This window comes from Poromitra crassiceps (assembly GCF_964638095.1).
Source record: "Poromitra crassiceps genome assembly, chromosome: 20".
Taxonomy (NCBI): Eukaryota; Metazoa; Chordata; class Actinopteri; order Beryciformes; family Melamphaidae; genus Poromitra; species Poromitra crassiceps.
This window is the reverse complement of record NC_139637.1, coordinates 4,225,617-4,243,467: the sequence shown is the minus strand read 5'-3', so window position 1 is coordinate 4,243,467 and position 17,851 is coordinate 4,225,617.

Here is a 17,851-nt window from a genome sequence, read left to right as displayed (position 1 = left end):
TTTACAAAACAAAAACGATGGCATTGTGATGCCTGGTGAGTGAGGAACTTTTTTGAGTGCTCCCTGTGTCCTGCGCACTGTCCACAGCCTCTCGCTAGGCTGCTGTAACATGACACCGGGCCGGTGTCACCGGCTACATAGGGGGAGAGGCAGCGGTGCCATTGCCAGCGGACGAGACTCCTCTGTGGAGTTTACTCGCTCAAATCGCTTTGTACTAGACAGTGTGTCTCGAATACGGGACAAATCGCATCCCGTATCAGTTCAATACAGAACACGTCTTTTTGTTTGTAAATACGGGACGATTCCGTATTTTAAGGGATGGCTGGCAACCCTAGCACACCTTCTCTCTCGATCTCCGTTATTAGACGCGATCCCAAATCCTCTCATGTCCATCGAACTCAAGAAAACCCTTTGTTCTCTCTCTCTCTCACTCACACACACTAAACTAAACATCATTACATTACATTACATCATTTGGCAGCAGATGCTTTTATCCAAAGCGACTTACATGAACACATTTTTGTCAACAATAGAGAAATCAACTATGCAACACAATCTATGACCACTTCTGAAGGAATACGTGCCTGAGTTTGAGCATCTGACTCTAGCCGGCTGACCGTGTTTACAATTTAACCTTTGTAAAAGATCGGCAGTGATTTGACCGTCCTGACCGAAGGTGGGAGCTCGTTCCAACATTGAGGTGCCAGGGACGAGAAGAGTCGCAAAACAGATGAGCGACTTTTGAGCCCCTGTAGTGGAGGAGGGGTGAGGCGTCCCACACTGGTGGAGGAGCGGAGGGAGCGGTGAGAGATTTGGAGCCTGACCATAGATTGTAGGTACAGATGGGCTGTCTGGTGTACTGCCCTGTAGGCCAGAACCAGTGTCTTGAATTGGATGTGTGCCAAGATGGGAAGCTAGTGAAGGTCCCGGAAGAGGGGAGTGACATGAGAGAATTTAGGTTGGTTGAAAACCAGACGGGCTGCAGCGTTCCGAATGAGCTGAAGCGGTCGGATGTCAGAGGCAGGTAGGCCGGCCAGAAGCACGTTGCAGTAGTCCAGGCGGGAGATGATAAGTGACTGGACCAGGAGTTGTGTCGCTTCCCTGGTGAGAAACGGACGGATTTTGCTGATGTTGTACAAAGCCCTAGAGGAGCGTGCTGTCGCAGCAATCTAGCTCGAGCAAGACAGCTGGTTGTCAAGGATCACCCCAAGGTTCTTAGCTGTTTGGGAGGGAAGCACAGTACAGTGGTATTGTCAATGGAGATGGAGAGGTCTGTGAGAGGGCAGTCTTTCCCTGGGAGGAAGAGTAGCTCTGTCTTACCAAGGTTGAGCTTGAGGTGGTGGGCAGACATCCAGTCATCGATGTTGTCTTTGAGGCAAAAGCCATGAGATGAGATCACATGGCCAAGAGATCTGATATAGGAATCTGTCTTAATTTATTCATTGAAATCATCCTCTGCTATTTAAAAACTCAGAAATCTTCAACCTTTAGATTGTAATATTTGTATACCTTCAAACCTATGATTATCTCAATACATTTTAAGCAACATACCATTCAATTTTGAACAATTTCCTAAAGAGTTTGAGACCCCAATTTGTAATTAAATTGTATATGACTGATTTAATTTAACCCTGCTGTATCTACAGAGCTGCTTGGTGGGAGGACAGACATCTGGCGTAGGAGGGGAGGAGCATTGTCCAAATGAATTCTTCAGAAGAGGTGAGAAAAATATCACTGATGTATCACTGATGTCGCAGCACACACACACACACACACACACACACACACACACACACACACACACACACACACACACACACACAGTCCCCATGCCCTAATTCTTTCTTTGTGTCTTTTTTAGAAACAGAGAGACACCAACAAGAGACCCAAACGCATTCACACTGGAGAGAAGCCCTACCACTGTGACCAATGTGGAAGCAGTTTCAGTCAGTTAGGTCACCTAAAAAAACACAAACGCATTCACACTCGAGATAAGCCCTACCACTGTGATCAATGTGGAAGCAGTTTCAGTCGGTTAGATGGCCTAAAAACACACAAACGCATTCACACTGGAGAGAAGCCCTACCACTGTGACCAATGTGGGAGCAGTTTCAGTGAGTTAGGTAGCCTAAAAAAACACAAACGCATTCACACTGGAGATAAGCCCTACCACTGTGACCAATGTGGAAGCAGTTTCAGTCAGTTAGGTGACCTAAAAACACACAAACGCATTCACACTGGAGAGAAGCCCTACCACTGTGACCACTGTGGAAGCAGTTTCAGTCGGTTAGGTAGCCTAAAAACACACAAACGCATTCACACTGGAGATAAGCCCTACCACTGTGACCAATGTGGAAGCAGTTTCAGTCAGTTAGGTGACCTAAAAACACACAAACGCATTCACACTGGAGATAAGCCCTACCACTGTGACCAATGTGGAAACAGTTTCAGTCAGTTAGGTAGCCTAAAAACACACAAACGCATTCACACTGGAGAGAAGCCCTACCACTGTGACCACTGTGGGAGCAGTTTCAGTCGGTTAGGTAGCCTAAAAACACACAAACGCATTCACACTGGAGATAAGCCCTACCACTGTGACCAATGTGGAAACAGTTTCAGTCAGTTAGGTAACCTAACAACACACAAACGCATTCACACTGGAACGGGCTACTGGTGTGACTGCTGTAAGAAAATGTTCACTCAGTCATCTCATCTGAAGAAACACCGCTGCATCTAACCTGAAGAGCGCCCTCCACTGTCTGCAGACGGAACAAACTTCTCTCTGTCCAACCACACATGTAATCAATGAATCAAAGTTCAGTGACAGTCTGATTATGAATAATTATGTTTGTTTCTGACATTGCATTGCTAGAATGTAAACAACAATGTAGGAATGTCATTACAAAGTAAATGGAGAGCTTGTGAAACTGTCTGATTTGTGATTACTACAGCAGAATAACATGCAGCTAATATCACCATTATTTTTTCTGACCCACCATACAGAGCCTCATATTTTGTATTGACATATATTGAAGATATATTGTCCCTAAGATTTACTAACATGAGATCTGTGGGGTTGGCGACTGTTGGCTGTGGTTTACTTTCTCTTTTTTTTTCTGATGTGGCTTAAGACTGTTTCATGATGGAGATATGTTACGATGAGTGTGATGTTTGTGTGTCAGTGCGTTTTTGTTGCAACAGTGATATTTTTCTCACCTCTTCTGTTGGTTATTTTGCAAAATAATCCAGATGTTAATAAACCTCAGATGAGTTTGATTGTCTACTCAACTCTTATTTCTTCAAGTGTTTTTTTTATATATTTTTTAATTAATGATCAAAATGTGTTGTATGGTTATGTAAGTAAAACACAAACATCACTGTTAATCACTGTCAAAATGTAAATGGTAAATGGCCTGCATTTATATAGCGCTTTACAATCAGTAGGTACATTCACCCATTCATACACCAATGGTGGCAAGCTGCCACGCAGAGTACTGGCACAGGCACACCATCAAGAGCAATTTGGGGTTCATTATCTTGCCCAAGAACACTTCGACATGCAGACTTGGAGGACCCGGGAATCGAACCACCGACCTCTTTCATCCAGAGCTACAGCCGCCCCATGTCTTGTCTAGTGTAGACATACAAATTAAATACTGCACAACACTGGAAAATTGGAACAAAGGTTTTATGGCGCAGACAAAATAACAATGTATTTGACACAAAACCAAGGCAAGTTTATTTATATAGCACATTTCATACAACAGGTGTAGATTATTATGACCAGTTACTCCTAACAGAGTTAGTACAGTATATCTAGTGTCTGCACAAATGGAGCATCTTTATCTTTCTTTATGATTTTTCTCCCCAATTGTAATTGGCCAATTCCCCCTGCTGCCCCGGTCGCTGCCCCACCCCCTCTGCCGATCTGGGGAGAGCCGTAGACTAGCACCATGCTTCCTCCGATACATGGGCAGTTGATAGCCGCTTCTTTTCACCCGACAGCGGGAAGCTTCAGCGGCTGGATGTAGCACGTGGGGTGATCACGCTATTCCCACCGGTTCCCTTCCGCCCGACTGACCAGGGGAGGCCCTAGTGCAGCGACCAGGACACATACCCTCATTCCGCCTGTATGGCCAGACCAAGCCGGGGGTAACAAGGTGGCATGAACCTGCGACCCTCATGTTGGTAGGCAGGGAATCTACCCCAAATGGAGCGTCTTTTGACTCATTTTAAACCAGGTTCATGTTTGGTCATCTTCTAAGCAACATTGAAAAAAAGTGATTTGAAATGCCAACATCAAGAGTGCACTTTGGGGTTATATCAAGGCCTTTAGAAATAACCAGGTCAAGAGTTTGACCTTGATCATTTTGTAGGCCCGGCGGTGTGCTATGAACTCAAACAGAGGTTGATAACATGTCAGTAAACTAGTTAGCAAATGGTCAATGGTCTTATCAATATGTATGTTAAAATCAGCAGATCAATAACTAAATCGCCAACTGAACTCAAACCCAGTGCCGAGAAAGACACGCCCATTTTCCGACCAATGGAGAAACCCGTGCCGAAGAACTTTGCCTCCACACCTGTCCGACCAACACCGACACACCTGTGTCTCCTCACAGACCCAATGTAGCCGTCACTGGACCAGCACTGACTGAAGCACCTGGCCACCTCTGCTTTGAAAGACGCACGGAGAGGGTTCAAATCAGGAGATCAAGTCAGGAGAGGGTTCAAATCTGACGCTTGCAGTGAGACCTTTGACCTCATCTTCAAAAACAAGAATCAGCACCAGTTTATTATGGATTCAGCAATGGAGATGATTTGAATGACATAATAATTTTACAATAAATGTTTTTATTGCATTGCAGATAGATTGATGTTTTATTGATCCCACAGAGGAGAATGTCTTGGTCCAAGATAGATGCATGGATGGATAGATAGATAGATAGATAGATCCATATATATTTGGACATTGACACAATCTTCATCATTTGTTATTTGCATAAAAACAGACAGAACTTATTCTATCTTGATTTAAATATGTGCTTTGATTTAAAACAAATTTAACTCAGTTTGTAACTTGAGTTACTTGACAAAGTAACTCGTATAATATTACTGAACTCCTATAAGTAGTAAGTTATATTACTGAGTTACTGCTAAAAGTAATATATGACATGTAATATGTTACTTTTGTAATGAGTTACCCCCAACACTGCAAACGAGGGAACAAGAAGCACTCCAGAAGAAAGTTTTTGACGTTCTGGTAAATGATGACATTACTTGGTGCTACAAGCTCTTCTCTTTCTTGGACCATGTTCACAGAATGACCCTTTAGTGACCCTGTAATAATGAATAGACCAAGCATCTAAGCAACGGTCCCCTCCTCTTATCATGTGTCCTCCTCACACTTGTTTCTGTCTTTGAGTGAGACTTTAATATTTGCACCTATGCAGGTTCAACTTGGAGGAACAAAAAACTTTTTTTTTCTCCTGACCAATGGTTCAAAGGTTAGAGGAGATCTTTATATTTTCTCATCTCTGTTTCATTTCAACAGGCAGGCCGTTGACGTGTGGCCAAAACAATGGAAACACCAGATGAAAAGGACTTCAAATATGAAGTCATCAAATCACAACAGGCAGCTACAGCACACAGGCAAGTACTGAGCAGATATTTGTGTTATTTGAGTGAAAGCTTTAACAGCATGCAGAGTGAAGTGCTGTTCAGCAAGGCTCCTTTAGGTGGCGACATCAGCACACAGAGACTTTAAAAGACCTTTTGGAGTAGCTACATGTCTGCAAAGTGAGGTCTGGTCAATTAGACCAATCCTCACTTCTTCAAGGGTTTGAGTTAGACTCTAACTAAAACCCTTGAAGAAGTGAGGATTGCCAGAGAACACTGGACCACATCCTGGAGGAAAGTGCTGCTACTGATGACTTGGTCACAATGTTGATGATGGTGAGGTTCTCTCTTTTTTCTATAGATTTATATGGTGTGAATTAATCTAATTTTTAATTCACTCATTAAGTCACGCTTAAGTTGTTCTATCTTCTTAATGGTTGTGTTTGCATTCAGGTTAACAACAAAGTCTCCCAAAACTCTGCCAAAGGCCTCTACAAGCAGATGCCTGGTTCCTTTAACTTTTTGCGCAAACTTTTGTACTTTCGACCCCAACCACAGAGACAAAGTTCAGCGTGACAGTACTGAGTTTCACTTTCAGGGAGTGTTAGTCTATTTCAGTGCGACAGGGATATGTCTGTAACTTCCTCACATAATGTCTAAGTATATTTGGATGCTGTATGAATTTATGTATACCCTAGCCTAGTGTCCTCTAGAGAGAGGGTCATAATTTAATATTGAACAAAACAATCAGGAATAGCAAGTCAACATACTGTACTGTATATGACACATAGAAGTGGTACACATCATCTGAAAGCTGGGAAAGTGAAGATTAATTTGAGATGCAGCTCAGCACTCTGTCAGGTTTTTCTAGTCATACATGTGTAATAAACATTGTGTTCAAATGGTGAAAGTTTAGAGTGTATAAGGGCTTAGATTAGAACATTATGATGGAACTTATAGCCTATGATGACCATCTCATGCTCAATTATGTCTCATAAGTTTTTCATTTGATACCATTTGGTACCGAGATTTTGTGCCCGATTTCACCATTTTTGACTCTAAAATGGACAGAAATCCCACCAAAATACCACATTATGACAGCAAGACCTTGAGGAACCCCATAGAAAAACCCATGCTGTGATTTGGTATCAAAACATTTGACATTTGGAGATTTCTGTAAGATTAGCATTTTTCTGCATTTGGTGGCGAACACTTCTGTTCTGTTCTGGCTTAGAAACCCTCTTGTCAATATAGGTAGGAAAGCCTATGTCTCTAGTTAGTGGAAGTTTCATGAGGCTGTGATTATCCTAGAGGTCACATTAGGTCATTTTATTCAGTCAGGTCAAGTTTTGAAAAATGGTCTCACTACAATGAAATGGCTACTGTACTATGGAGACTAACATCATCACACATGAAGACAATTGAGCTCAGTAAATCCACAAGAGTCTCAGCATTCCAGATACCCAATTTATGCAATTCCAAGACTCTTTAGGGACCCGAGTGTATGCAGAAATATTCACATAGAATAAGTGAAAATAACACATTTATACTACATGCAAAACATGGCATGGATTTTGCCAATAACTGAATGTGATTAGCAGGAAGTGGGCGTGTCTGTGATGGGGAGAGTTGTGGGTACCCATAGAAGCCATTCTCATTCAGATATCTTGAGCTGAGAGGTCAAGGGACCCCTTTGAAAAAAGACCCTGCCAGTTTGTCCCTCTCCAAATTAGCCTCTTCTAAAGCCACCTATTTCTGAAGAAAATGGTGAAAACGACATATCCAAACTAAAATGCTTACTGTGGCTGAACCGACATATCCAAACTAAAATGCTTACTGTGGCTGAACCGCTAGGGTTACAGACAACTGCCAGACCTTTTCTGAAAGGTAAGACTTTGAAGTTTCTGTTCCAAGTGTCAGAATGACTATGTGTTACTGACCCTGAGTAACACCAGCTCAAACACAGTGGTTGATTCTCGCCTAGAATAAAAAACACTTTTAGAGTGTAAACAGTTACCTGTGGTTGTTGTATTTATGGCTAGAAACCCAATGGAGACATAGCCACAGGCCTTACCACATCCCAACTCAAAGAAGATGAAAAAATACCAAAACATGAGTATTTGGCAGTGGTTTTTGTAGGGAGATACCTAGGCGGATTTCCAAAAAGCCATTTGAAAAAGCCAAATAATCTGAAATGTTGTCTTTGACAGCTATAACTTCTGCTGTGTTGATCTGAAAAAGGAAGACGTGGTTCGATGCGTAAGATTCAGCCGGTTAATTTGGTATGTAGCATGAACAGCATTGTTCAGAATTAACTACCTAATTAATCACATAAATGACAGATGAACAGCAAAAAATCAGAAACGTAACGCCGGGGTTACGGTGCCATGCAAGAGGCTTTAGGCTACCATGGATGGACCGACCACAAAATAACTATCCAACCTTTGAATAAACATGCATGCACAGGCGGCCACATTCTTAACATCATTATTCATATCATTTGACAAACATCAGTGTAAACAATAGTAATAGAGTCCAGCGCGCTTCAGCCAGGTTTGGAATAAAGAGGGTCCTGGTGCTCAACAGTGGAGGACAATATGCATAAAATAATATTTTACCTGGGCACTTCACACAGACTACCCGAAGTAAAGACACCGGAGCACTCTTTTCCGTCTGCACGTTTTAATAGAAGGGGCTGACTGACGTTTCGACAGACAAGTCTGTCTTCCTCAGAGTCAAAAGGACTTTTGACTCTGAGGAAGACAGACTTGTCTGTCGAAACGTCAGTCAGCCCCTTCTATTAAAACGTGCAGACGGAAAAGAGTGCTCCGGTGTCTTTACTTCGGGTAGTCTGTGTGAAGTGCCCAGGTAAAATATTATTTTATGCATCAGTGTAAACAAACCATCCAGTGTTGGTGTGAGTAAAATCTCCTCTGCTCTCCACAGATCTAGACGAGCCCTTGGCTGACCTGCTTGATGATTTGCTTCCAGAGGAAAGCAAGACACAAGCTAAGACGAGTGTGCAGAAGACTAAAGCTGAAACATCAGAGCTATCTCCTTCAGCATCTCCATCCTAAAGGAAGTGGGTGAGCCTGAAATACTGTCACACACACACACACACACACACAGGATAACACAACAACGTGTGCACGCACGCACACTACATACTTGCATACATAAACACTCAAATGCCCCTCCACCAGATAACAATGTTTACTCTCCTGTGTGGATTATCATGTGTCTCTTCAAGTGTCCTATACGACGAAAACCTTTACCACAGACTGAGCAAATAAATTGTTTATCTCCTGTGTGGATTATCATGTGTGACTTCAAGTCTCCTTTACGACCAAAACCTTTACCACAGACTGAGCAAATAAATTGTTTCTCACCTGTGTGGGCTAGCATGTGTCTCTTCAAGGCTCCTTTACGACCAAAACCTTTACCACAGACTGAGCAAGTAAATTGTTTCTCACCTGTGTGGATTATCATGTGTGACTTCAAGTGTCCTTTACAACCAAAACCTTTACCACAGACTGAGCAAATAAATTGTTTATCTCCTGTGTGGATTATCATGTGTGACTTCAAGTGTCCTATACGACCAAAACCTTTACCACAGACTGAGCAAATAAATTGTTTATCTCCTGTGTGGATTATCATGTGTGACTTCAAGTCTCCTTTACGACCAAAACCTTTACCACAGACTGAGCAAATAAATTGTTTCTCACCTGTGTGGACTATCATGTGTGACATCAAGTGTCCTTTACAACCAAAACCTTTACCACAGACTGAGCAAGTAAATTGTTTATCTTCTGTGTGGATTATCATGTGTCTCTTCAAGTGTCCTTTACGACCAAAACCTTTACCACAGACTGAGCAAATGAATTGTTTCTCACCTGTGTGGGCTAGCATGTGTCTCTTCAAGGCTCCTTTACGACCAAAACCTTTACCACAGACTGAGCAAGTAAATTGTTTATCTCCTGTGTGGATTATCATGTGTGACTTCAAGTCTGCTTTACGACCAAAACCTTTACCACAGACTGAGCAAATAAATTGTTTCTCACCTGTGTGGACTATCATGTGTGACATCAAGTGTCCTTTACAACCAAAACCTTTACCACAGACTGAGCAAATAAATTGTTTATCTCCTGTGTGGATTATCATGTGTGTCTTCAAGTGTCCTTTATGATGAAAACCTTTACCACAGACTGAGCAAATAAATTGTTTCTCTCCTGTGTGGATTATCACGTGTGAATTCAAGTCTCCTTTACGACCAAAGCCTTTACCACAGACTGAGCAAATAAATTGTTTCTCTCCTGTGTGGATTAGCATGTGTGTCTTCAAGTATATTTCATGACCAAAACCCTTACCACAGACTGAGCAAATAAATTGTTTCTCTCCTGTGTGGATTATCATGTGTGACTTCAAGTTTCCTTTACGACTAAAACCTTTACCACAGACTGAGCAAATAAATTGTTTATCTTCTGTGTGGATTATCATATGTGACTTCAAGTCTCCTTTATGATGAAAACCTTTACCACAGTCTGAGCAAGTTATTTGGTTCTCTCCTGTGTGGATTATCATGTGTCTATTCAAGGCTCCTTTATGATGAAAACCTTTACCACAGTCTGAGCAGCTGTGTTTCTTCCTAAGAACTTCACTGTTTTTCTGTGAGTCTAAACCTGAATGAGGTTCACTAGTTTCCATCCATTCTTCATCACTGTGTTCAATCTCAGCTTCAGAAGAGTCTGAAGTCTTGTCATCACTAGTTGGTTGTAAATTACTATCCGGATATGAGTTCCTGGCTGGTTTTGATGCTGCACAGTCCTCTCCATCAGCTTCTGTTTTCATCTGTTCAGTTGAGCTGCTGGCTAGAGGCTCTGCCTCTCTGTTCTCCTCAGTTTGGCTTTGATGAAGCTGTGAGCACTGAGGTTTCTCTTCCTCATGTTCACTATTCACAGTGACAACAATGAATGGGAAGTTGGTGATATCAGCCTCCTCCAGCCCTTGAAGCTGCTCTCCCTCCTGACTGATCCAGAGTTCCTCCTGTTCCTCTTTAATGTGTGGAGGCTCTGGGTCCTCCTGTTCCTCTTTAATGTGTGGGGGCTCTGGGTCCTCCTGTTCCTCTTTAATGTGTGGGGGCTCTGGGTCCTCCTGTTCCTCTTTAATGTGTGGAGGCTCTGGGTCCTCCTGTTCCTCTTTAATGTGTGGGGGCTCTGGGTCCTCCTGTTCCTCTTTCATGTGTGGGGGCTCTGGGTCCTCCTGTTCCCCTTTAATGTGTGGGGGCTCTGGGTCCTCCTGTTCCTCTTTAATGTGTGGGGGCTCTGGGTCCTCCTGAAGCTGGTCTCCCTCCTGACTGATGCAGAGTTCCTCATGTTCCTCTTTAATGTGTGGAGGCTCTGGGTCCTCCTGAAGCTGGTCTCCCTCCTGACTGATCCAGAGTTCCTCCTGTTCCTCTTTAATGTGTGGAGACTCTGGGTCCTCCTGTTCCTCTTTAATGTGTGGATGCTCTGGGTCCTCCTGGTGCAGACTGGGGCTCCACTCCTGCTGCTCAGCGGGAACCGCAGTTAGGCGCTGCTCCACCACAGCTCTCAGCTTCTGGACTTTAGACATTTTAACTTTCACACAGTGACAGGAACTTTTCCTCCTGAACTATTTACTGTCAAACTGTATCCTTCAAAGCTCCAATAGCTTCACAGCTAACGTTAGCTTCACAGCTAATGCTTCACAGCCATGGAGTTCACAGCTAATACAGCTAACGTTAGCTTCACAGCTAAACCACTGAAGAGAAGAGCTTCTTCTTCCTCTCAGAGTTAAACGGAGCTCCTGTGCCAGTTTATATATTCGTGATAATATCATCCGCACACACGAGTCTTCTGTTTGTAAATTAAACTTATGAAAGGATATAGGAAATAATACGATACTGCTCCTTTCAGCAACATTTGCAATGCATACGCACGCTGCGATATTTTGTTTCCCATGATGGCGAAGGCATGACCCGCCCCTCTCAGCCTCTGATTAACCTAGCGTCAAACGTTCATCCAATCACATCCGCTTGGCCGAGTGCACTCAGCCAATCAGAGGCAGAGAGGGGCGGATCACGCCTTCGCCATCATTGGAAACAAATATCGCTTCCCGGACAATAGACCGGGAGGACTAGGCCTCTGATCAAGGTTTATTTGTGCTCCGATCCAGTCTACGACTAACCTACATGCGCACAAGCAAGGAGAACTTTGGAAACGCAAGTAAGGCTGAATCATCTTACAGAATTAGATATAGACTAGTGCATATAGACGGTTTTCAACAGCTGCAACCCCACAGCACTTGACTTTTTCTCAGCTTCTTCTTCTGTGTTTTATGGCAGTTGGCACCACCTGAATTGTATCAGCTTCACAGTGCTAACTATTTACAGTGTCCACTTTCTCAGCTATTCAGGGGGAAACACTGAATAGCCTACTTCTAAAAAAAAAAAAAATGTTTTAATGTAAAGATAGGCCTATGCGTGCAATAACGTACTGATAGTCAGCTTACTCTGTAACATGTAGCTTTTATTAGCCTCTCAGGCTAGCTCCGGACTAGACAACAACGCTTCCTACTACCTAACAACTACTAACTAGGCTACTAAGACATGAAGACCAAAATAGGCTACGTTGTTACTGTGTCTGTCGGAGACACGGCCTAACACTAACACTAACTGCTGTGTTTAACTGTGTAAAAAGTGAGCAGCATCCCTAACAGTGAGGCTGTTTGGTGCTTCAAGCTATAACTCAGCTGGTCGATAACAAAGCCAGCGGCCTGGATAATATCTCTGCAGAGCATCTTAAACATCGAGCCCCAGGGTGGCTGTCCTGCTCTCCATCTTTTTTACAGGCCTCATGACACATGGGCTGCTGCCGGACTCCTTGTTGTCGGTCACTTTGGTGCCAGTCATCAAGGACAAGGCAGGTAAGGTGGGGAGTGTGGACAACTACTGACCTATTGCGTTAGCCAGTGTACTTTCTAAAGTTTTATAGAGAATTTTATTAGATCATTTAAGTTCCTTTTTAGTCACGTCTGACAATCTATTTGGATTCAAAGCCAAGCATGGTACTGACCTCTGTATTTATGCATTGAAAGAGGTTATTGATATGTATAAAGTTAAGCATTCCTCTGTTTTAGTGGGGTTTATTGATGCCTCTAAGGCATTCGACCGAGTCAACCACCAGAAACTATTTTTTAAACTGAGGGAGAGGGGTGTGCCTGTTAGCATTATTAGAATCCTGGCATTCTGGTATGCTAACCAGACCATGCAGGTAAGGTGGGGTAATACGGTCTCTGCTCCTTTTGGTGTCGGGAATGGCGTCCGTCAGGGGGGGCTTCTTTCCCCCGCCCTGTTCAATCTATATATGAATGAACTCTCTGTACAGCTCAGCAGCTGCTGAACGGGATATGTGATTGGTAACACCACTGTAAATCACTTTATGTATGCCGATGATTTGGTTATCCTGTCTCCAAGCAGTACTGGTTTCCAACAGTTGCTGAATATCTGTTCTGGCTATGGAGGTCGTTTTGATGTGAAATATAATGCTAAAAAGAGTGTCACTATGATCTGCAGAACAAGAGGTGATAAGGATCTCTCCTTTCCTTCTTTTTATCTGTCTGGGCAGGTGCTGGCAGTTTGCTGTAGAACTAAATATTTGGGTCATATTATAACTGATCAAATGAGTGATGATGATGACATGTACAGACAGAGGCGTGTACTGTATGCTCAAGCTAACATGCTGAGGAAGAAGTTTTATTTTTGCTCAGATGATGTAAAGGTAAACCTGTTTAGAGCCTACTGTACTCCTCTGTATACTGCCCCCCTGTGGGTCAAGTTTAAGCAGGCTAGCATTCAAAAGCTCCAGGTTGCTTATAATGACTGCCTGAGGATCCTTCTTAGGAAGCCATGGTGTAGCAGCGCCAGTGAAATGTTTTGTGGAGCAGGAGTTAACACCTTTCATGCCCTGTTGAGAAACCTGATGTATAGGTTTATCTGTGGTCTGAATATGTCTCAGAATATGCTCATTATGTTGCCCACACACCAGGTCGGATTTGTTTGGTGGGGCGCGGGCAGTGTCAGTCACAATTTGTGTCACGAAAGTAAGTCCGATACCACGCCAGCCCACCCCCAAACATGCACAGACTCAGCATAGCGCCACCTATTGGCAAACACAAAAAGCAGTTTATCTTGAGAACCACTTGTCCTATCGACTTCAAACTTGGTGAGTGTGTTTAGGGGGACCTGATGGAGTGCAGTGACACATTTTGTGCAATTCGATATAGCGCCACCTACTGGCAAACACAAAAAGTGGTTCATCTCGAGAACCATTTGTTGGATTGACTTCAAACTTGGGGAGTGCGCTTAGGGGGGACCTGATGGAGTTCAGTGCCCAAATTCTGTGCTATTCGGCATAGCGCCACCTACTGGCAAGCACAAAAAGCGGTTTACAAAACAAAAACAATGGCATTGTGATGCCTGGTGAGTGAGGAACTTTTTTTTCAGTGCTCCCTGTGTCCTGCGCACTGTCCACAGCCTCTCGCTAGGCTGCTGTAACATGACACCGGGCCGGTGTCACCGGCTACATAGGGGGAGAGGCAGCGGTGCCATTGCCAGCGGACGAGACTCCTCTGTGGAGTTTACTCGCTCAAATCGCTTTGTACTACAGTGTGTCTCGAATACGGGACAAATCGCATCCCGTATCAGTTCAATACAGAACACGTCTTTTTGTTTGTAAATACGGGACGATTCCGTATTTTAAGGGATGGCTGGCAACCCTAGCACACCTTCTCTCTCGATCTCCGTTATTAGACGCGATCCCAAATTCTCTCATGTCCATCGAACTCAAGAAACCCCTTTGTTCTCTCTCTCACTCACTCACTCACACTAAACTAAACATCATTACATTACATTACATTACGTCACACACACACACACTAAACTAAACATCATTACATTACATTACATTACATTACATTACATTACGTCACACACACACACACACACTAAACTAAACATCATTACATTACATTACGTCACACACACACACACACTAAACTAAACATCATTACATTACATCATTTGGCAGCAGACGCTTTTATCCAAAGCCACTTACATGAACACATTTTTGTCAACAATAGAGAAATCAACTATGCAACACAATCTATGACCACTTCTGAAGGAATACGTGCCTGAGTTTGAGCGTCTGACTCTAGCCGGCTGACCGTGTTTACAATTTAAAAACTGCGACAGTTCACACACAACCTTAAGACGACATGCATATATTATACATCAAACTCTTGAGCTAATTCTGCTCTCACTCAGAATGTCAAAATATAAGCAATGTGATTTATACCTTTTAAGATAATAACGTATGTTTGACACAACTCATATAGTTCAGTGCCGCAGGGTTACGTATTTTTTGGTGGCAGTGACGTCACGCTGATTCGTCCTATAGTGGTATTTTTTACTTTTTATGAGAGAGAGAGAGAGAGAGAGAGACAGATGTTAGTTCAAGAAGGGCCCAGATGGAGCCTGAAAAGGTGTGTTTTTAGTCTTTGCTGAAAGATCGGCAGTGATTTGACCGTCCTGACCGAAGGTGGGAGCTCGTTCCAACATTGAGGTGCCAGGGACGAGAAGAGTCGCGAACGGGATGAGCGACTTTTGAGCCCCCGTAGCGAAGGAGGGGCGAGGCGTCCTGCACTGGTGGAGGAGCGGAGGGAGCGGTGAGAGATTTGGAGCCTGACCATAGATTGTAGGTACAGAGGGGCTGTCTGGTGTACTGCCCTGTAGGCCAGAACCAGTGTCTTGAAGCCAGTGAAGGTCCCGGAAGAGGGGAGTGACATGAGAGAATTTTAGGTTTGTTGAAAACCAGACGGGCTGCAGCGTTCCGAATGAGCTGAAGCCAGGGCCGCTGGAAGTCATTTTAAGCAGGGGGTGCTGGGAGGGAGGGACTCTCGGTGAAAAAAATTTGGACGTTTTTATTTTTATTTTTTTGCCATATGTAGAGGAATATCTCATTTTAAATTAACATTAGGATACTGTTGTGATGTAATTATTCAGTATTTTCTCCTTTTCTCACTCATTCAGAGCAAAGAGGGAGATATATAGCATGATGATAATGCTCTATATCTCCCTATTTGCTCTGAATACACCAGTTAACATGACACAGACTTAACATGATAGAAATATTATCAGCAAACTTAATGACTAGACTAATTATTCTGATCTGAATGGCATATATCAAGAAACATTGACTCCTCTCTTTGCTGTATAGTGGGAGGTGCATTTTTGAGTAGGCTATTAAAATAGCATGTCAAGTTCACATTTCTTTATTGCCAGATTAAACAATTCGTATTGGTTGTTGGTTGGTTCAACACAACATGTGCGTGCATGCGCGCTTCTTCTTCTCTAGCCTACAAGCATGTAAGTTCCTTGATTGTTATTGTTGATAATTCTATTTAAATAGGCTACATTTTCATTTCCCGAAACATTCTTAAACAAGAAAGGAACAGTGCACTGCAAAATATTTTTAATTACATTTGTAAAAAAAAAAAAAAAAAAAAAACGTTTTTTTTTTTTTTTTTTTTTTTTTTTTGGGGGGGGGGGGAAATCTAGGGGGTGCTGCAGCACCTGCAGCACCCCTACTTCCTACTACTTCCTACTGGCTGAAGCGGTCGGATGTCAGAGGCAGGTAGGCCGGCCAGAAGCACGTTGCAGTAGTCCAGGCGGGAGATGATAAGTGACTGGACCAGGAGTTGTGTCGCTTCCCTGGTGAGAAACGGACAGATTTTGCTGATGTTGTACAAAGCCCTAGAGGAGCGTGCTGTCGCAGCAATCTAGCTCGAGCAAGACAGCTGGTTGTCAAGGATCACCCCAAGGTTCTTAGCTGTTTGGGAGGGAAGCACAGTACAGTGCTATTGTCAATGGAGATGGAGAGGTCTGTGAGAGGGCAGTCTTTCCCTGGGAGGAAGAGTAGCTCTGTCTTACCAAGGTTGAGCTTGAGGTGGTGGGCAGACATCCAGTCATCGATGTTTTGAGGCAAAAGCCATGAGATGAGATCACATGGCCAAGAGATCTGATATAGGAATCTGTCTTAATTTATTCATTGAAATCATCCTCTGCTATTTAAAAACTCAGAAATCTTCAACCTTTAGATTGTAATATTTGTATACCTTCAAACCTATGATTATCTCAATACATTTTAAGCAACATACCATTCAATTTTGAACAATTTCCTAAAGAGTTTGAGACCCCAATTTGTAATTAAATTGTATATGACTGATTTAATTTAACCCTGCTGTATCTACAGAGCTGCTTGGTGGGAGGACAGACATCTGGTGTAGGAGGGGAGGAGCATTGTCCAAATGAATTCTTCAGAAGAGGTGAGAAAAATATCACTGATGTATCACTGATGTCGCAGCACACACACACACACACACAGTCCCCATGCCCTAATTCTTTCTTTGTGTCTTTTTTAGAAACAGAGAGACACCAACAAGAGACCCAAACGCATTCACACTGGAGAGAAGACCTACCACTGTGACCAATGTGGAAGCAGTTTCAGTCAGTTAGGTCACCTAAAAACACACAGACGCATTCACACTCGAGATAAGCCCTACCACTGTGATCAATGTGGAAGCAGTTTCAGTCGGTTAGATGGCCTAAAAACACACAAACGCATTCACACTGGAGAGAAGCCCTACCACTGTGACCAATGTGGAAGCAGTTTCAGTCAGTTAGGTGTCCTAAAAACACACAAACGCATTCACACTGGAGAGAAGCCCTACCACTGTGACCAATGTGGAAGCAGTTTCAGTCAGTTAGGTAACCTAAAAACACACAGACGCATTCACACTCGAGATAAGCCCTACCACTGTGACCAATGTGGGAGCAGTTTCAGTGAGTTAGGTAGCCTAAAAACACACAAACGCATTCACACTGGAGAGAAGCCCTACCACTGTGACCAATGTGGAAGCAGATTCAGTGTGTTAGCTAACCTAACAACACACAAACGCATTCACACTGGACAGAAGCCCTACCACTGTGACCAATGTGGAAGCAGTTTCAGTCACTCAAGTCACCTAACAAGACACAAACGCATTCACACTGGAACGGGCTACTGGTGTGACTGCTGTAAGAAAATGTTCTCTCAGTCATCTAGTCTGAAGAAACACCGCTGCATCTAACCTGAAGAGCGCCCTCCACTGTCTGCAG